Genomic DNA, 4,662 nt, shown 5'->3' on the forward strand with positions numbered 1-4,662 from the left:
GCACAAGCTGGAATCAAGATTGCCAGGAGAAATATCAATAACCTCAGATATGCAGATGACACCACCCTTATGGCAGAAAGTGAAGAAGAACTAAAGAGCCTTTTGATGAAAGTGAAAGAAGGGAGTGAAAAATTTGGCTTAAAACTCAACATTCAGAAAACTAAGATCATAGCATCTGGTCCCATCACTTCATGGCAAATAGATAGGGAAACAGTGGAAACAGTGGCTGACTTAATTTTTCTGAGCTCTAAAACCACAGTTGCAGATGGTGATTGCAGCCATGAAATTAAAAGATGCTTACTCCTTGGAAGAAAAGTTATGACCAACATAGATAGCATATTAAAAAGCAGAGACATTACTTTGCCAACAAAGGTCTGTCTAGTCAAGGCTATGGTTTTTCCAGTGGTCATGTATGAATGTGAGACCTGGACTATAAAGAAAGCTGAGCACCGAAGAATTGATGTTTTTGAACTGTGGTGTTGGAGAAGACTCTTGAGAGTCCCTTGGTCTGCAAGGAGATCCAACCAGTCCATCCTAAAGGAGATCAGTCCTGGGTGTTCACTGGAAGGAATGATGCTGAAGCTGAAACTCCAATACTTTGTCCACCTGATGCGAAGAACTGACTCATTGGAAAAGACCCTGGTATTGGGAAAGATTGAAGGCAGGAGGAGAAGGGGACGACAGAGGATGAGATGGTTGGATGGCATCACCGACTCGGTGGACATGGGTTTGGGTGGACTCCGGGAGTTGGTGATGGACAGGGAGGCCTGGCTGCAGTCCATGGGGTCGCAGAGTTGGACACGACTGAGCGACTGAGCTGAACTGAACTGAACACCATTTACATTTAAAGTAACTATTGATGGACTTCCCTAGTGGTACAGTGGATAAAAATCCGCCTGCCAGTGCAGGGGACAAGGGTTCGATCCCTGGTCCAGCAAGACTCCACATGGCTGTGGAGCAGTTAAGCCCGTGTGCCCCAGCTCCTGAAGCCCGAGCACTGCAGCGTAGAGTAGACACTGCTCCACAACTAGGAGGAACCCTCCCGCAGCTCCAAAGACCCGGCGCAACCAAAATAAATCCCTAAAAGTTTTAAAATGTTTTTAAACATTTAAAGTAGCTATTGATGTGTTAAGGCCCACACATGCCATTTTATACGTATTTCTGTCTTTTCCTTCTATTTCTCATCCTCTGTTGCTCCCTGCTGCCTTCATGTGGGTTACCTAAGCATTTAGGTATTGTTTTTAGAGTTCCAAGTGTGACATATTTATAATATTTTTAGTATATTGCTTTGTATAGTAAAGGTTTGTATAAATATGCATTTATATACACATGTATGTATAAATGTATACGTAGGTTTTTTTTCCCCCTAATTCCTGTTCTAGGTATTACCGTGTAATCCATCACAGCCCACTGACGTCGATGCTTACCACACTGTGTTAAATGATGCATTTCTCTCTGCTGCTTTGAACCTTTTTTCTTTGTCTTTGTTTTCTAAATGTTTAAATATGAGGCATCTTGCTGTGGCTCTCTTTGAATTTATCCTGTTTGGGATGTACTTGACTCCTTATATCTATATTTTTATGTCTTTCACCAAATTTGGAACATGACCAAATATTATTTCCTTGAACATTTTTTTGATCCTACACTTTCTCCTCTGTTTCTTTTAAGAAACATTTAATTTATTTATTTAGCTGTACCAGGCCTTAGTTGTGGCATGAGGGATCTAGTTCCCTGACCTGGGATCAAACCCAGGCCCCCTGCACTGGGAGCTCATAGCCTTAGACACTGGACCACCAGGGAAGTTCCTTTCTTCTCTTCTGAAACTCCGATAACACAAAGGTGAAGTCCTTTGTTGTTGTCCCACAGATCTGCAAGATTCTATTCAATTTTTTTTAATCCTTTTTTTTTTAAAGAATAGTTTTAGCTTCAAAGCAAAATAAAAATGAAGGTACAGAGATTTCCCGTATACTCCATGCCCCTACACCTGCACAACCTCCCCTATTATCAACATTCCCCACGAACTGGTACGTTTGTTGCAACTGGTGAGTCTACGCTGACACATCATAATTACCCGAATTACACAGTCACTTTTTTGTTTCATGCATTCTATGAGTTTGGACAAGTGTATAATGACATGTGTCCAAATTATAGCATTATTTTCACTGCGCAAAAAAATCTTTTGTGCTCTGGCTATTCATCCCCCATCCCCCAACTCCTCATGACCACTGATATTTTTACTGTCTCCATAGTTTTGCCTTTTCCAGAATGTCACGTGTTAGAATCATACAGTATACAGTCTTTTCAGACTAGCCTCTTTAACTTAATATTATGCACTTAAGTTCCTTCTATATCTTTTCCTGGCTTGATAGCTCATTTCTTTTTAACAGTGCATAATATTCCATTGTATGGGTGTACCATATGTATTCATCCATTCTCTACACAAGAACATCTTGGTTGTTTTCAAGTTTTGGCAATTATGAGTAAATCTTCTAAGAAAATCTTTGTATAGGTCTTTGTGTGGACATACTTTTCAGTTCCTTTAGGTAAATACCTAGGAGTGTGATTGCTGGATTGTATAGTAAGAACATGTTTAGTTTTGTAAGAAACCGCCATGCTGTCTTCCAAAGTGGCTGTACCATCTTACATCCCCACCAGCAATGAATGTAAGTTCCTGTGGCTTCACATCCAGCATTTGATGTTGTCCAGGTTCTGGATTTTGAACATTCTACTAAGTATGTAATGGCATCTAACTATTGCTTTAATATGTTTTATATGTGGACATATGTTGTAGAGCATCTTTTCATATGCTTATTTGCCATCTTTATATCTTCTTTGATGAGGTGTCTATTAAAATCTTTGGCCTAATTTTTAATCAGATTGTGTTTGGTTGGTGTTTTGTTCGTTTGTTTTTGGGTTTGGGTTTTTTTTTTTTTTTTTTGGTGGCACAGCTTTTGGAACCTTAGTTCCCTGACCAGGGATTGAACCCTGGCCCTCTGCAGTGGAAGCACAGGAGTCCTAACCACTAGACCACCAGGGAATTCCCAGTCAGGCTGTTTTCTTATTGTTGAGTTTTAAATGTTCTTTGTATATATTGGATAAGAGTCATTTGTCAGATATGTTTTTTGCGTATATTTTCAGTCTTTATTCTCTCTGTAGTGCAGATTGAATTTTATTGACACACCTTCAATTCACTAATTCTATCCTTTGTCATCTCCACTGAGTCCATCAGCAAGGTTTTTAATTTTAGTTACTGTATTTCTCAGTTCTATAAGCGCTATTTGGTTGTTTTTCATGATTCGTTTCCTTGTTGAGATTTTCTCCTTTTGATGAGACTCGCATTTTGTTTCTTTGCGTTTACTCTCAGCCGTGCTGGCTCTTTGTTGCTGCACGGGCTTTTCTCCGGTTGCGGTGCACGGGCTTCTCGTTGTGGCAGCTTCTCTGGTGGAGCACGGGTTCTGTGGCGCGCAGGCTCGGTAGTTGTGGTCCCCAGGCTCTGGAGCTCAGGGTCAGTAATGGTGGTGCACGGGCTTAATTGCTCCAAGGTATGTGGGATCTTCCTGGACCAGGGACCAAACCAGTGTCCCTCATTGGCAGGCAGATTCCTTACCACCGGACCAACAGGGAAACGAGATTTTCGATTTTTTAATTTGTCCTCTGGGACTTTCCTGGTGGCTCAGTGGTGAGGAATCTGCCTGCCGATGCAGGAGACATGGGTTTGATCCTGATCCGGGAAGATCTCACATGGCCTCTCCCCTAGCACCACAACTAGAGAAAAGCCCATGTAGCAAGAAAGACCCAGCAGAGCCTAAATAAATTAATTTAAAAAAATATTGTCTCCAGAGAATTTGTTATTATTCTCGAAGCCTGTTTATGATGACTGCTTCAAAATCCTTATCAAATAGTTCCAACATCTGCTCCATCTTGATATTAGCATCTATTGATATTTTCTTATTCAAATTGTGATTTTCCTTGTTCTTGGTATAACCTATGATTTTTTCTTGCATACTGGACATTTTGGTTATTTCGTTAGGAGATTCTTGAGCCTATTCAAATCTTGTATTTTAGAAATCACCCTTTTTTGGTGTAGCTTCTGGACTATTTCTGTGGTCTTCAGTTCCGATGACAGCTTGATTTTTCTGAGTCCTTGTAATGCTATTGTTATCTGTTTCATTCATCTTGTGATGCTGGGGCTTCTGCTCAATTCCTTTTGGTGCCGTAGGTAGGGGAAGACGTGCTATTCTGGGTCACCTGCTGTCACTGAGGACCTTGTGGCAGAGGTCAGGGTGGGCAGAAGCTGCTGAGCCCCATAGGTATTCGTGTGCCACTGGGTGGAGGGCAGGGAAACATGATTTTGCTGCTGCTGAAGATCCCCTGGAGAAGGGAATGGCAACCCACTCCAGTGTTCTTGCCCGGAGAATTCCATGGACGGAGGGGCCTGGCGGGCTACGGTCTATGGGGTCTCAAAGAGCCAGACACGACTGAGCGGGTTACACGTTAGGGTTAAGGCTAGGGTTACACGTACACTGCTGCAGTCGGCGTGATGGACGGGCCCACCCAGAAGTGACCTGGCTGTGGGACGAGAGCTCTGGTCGCCTCCTGCTTTGCTGCTGCTGCTTCTGCTGGCAGATCAGGCTCTGCATAGACCCCTGGTGTGGACGAGTT

The 4,662-nt window shown here is 42.4% G+C and overlaps 1 non-coding gene across 1 annotated transcript; it reads right to left on the reverse strand.

Moving 5' to 3' along the window:
• Positions 1–2,963: 2,963 nt before the first annotated feature.
• Positions 2,964–3,037, reverse strand: TRNAG-UCC (transfer RNA glycine (anticodon UCC)). Its single transcript has one exon. It is a non-coding gene; the product is annotated as a tRNA-Gly (tRNA).
• Positions 3,038–4,662: the final 1,625 nt, after the last annotated feature.

The sequence above is a fragment of the Odocoileus virginianus genome, chromosome 12 (assembly GCF_023699985.2).
Source record: "Odocoileus virginianus isolate 20LAN1187 ecotype Illinois chromosome 12, Ovbor_1.2, whole genome shotgun sequence".
Taxonomy (NCBI): Eukaryota; Metazoa; Chordata; class Mammalia; order Artiodactyla; family Cervidae; genus Odocoileus; species Odocoileus virginianus.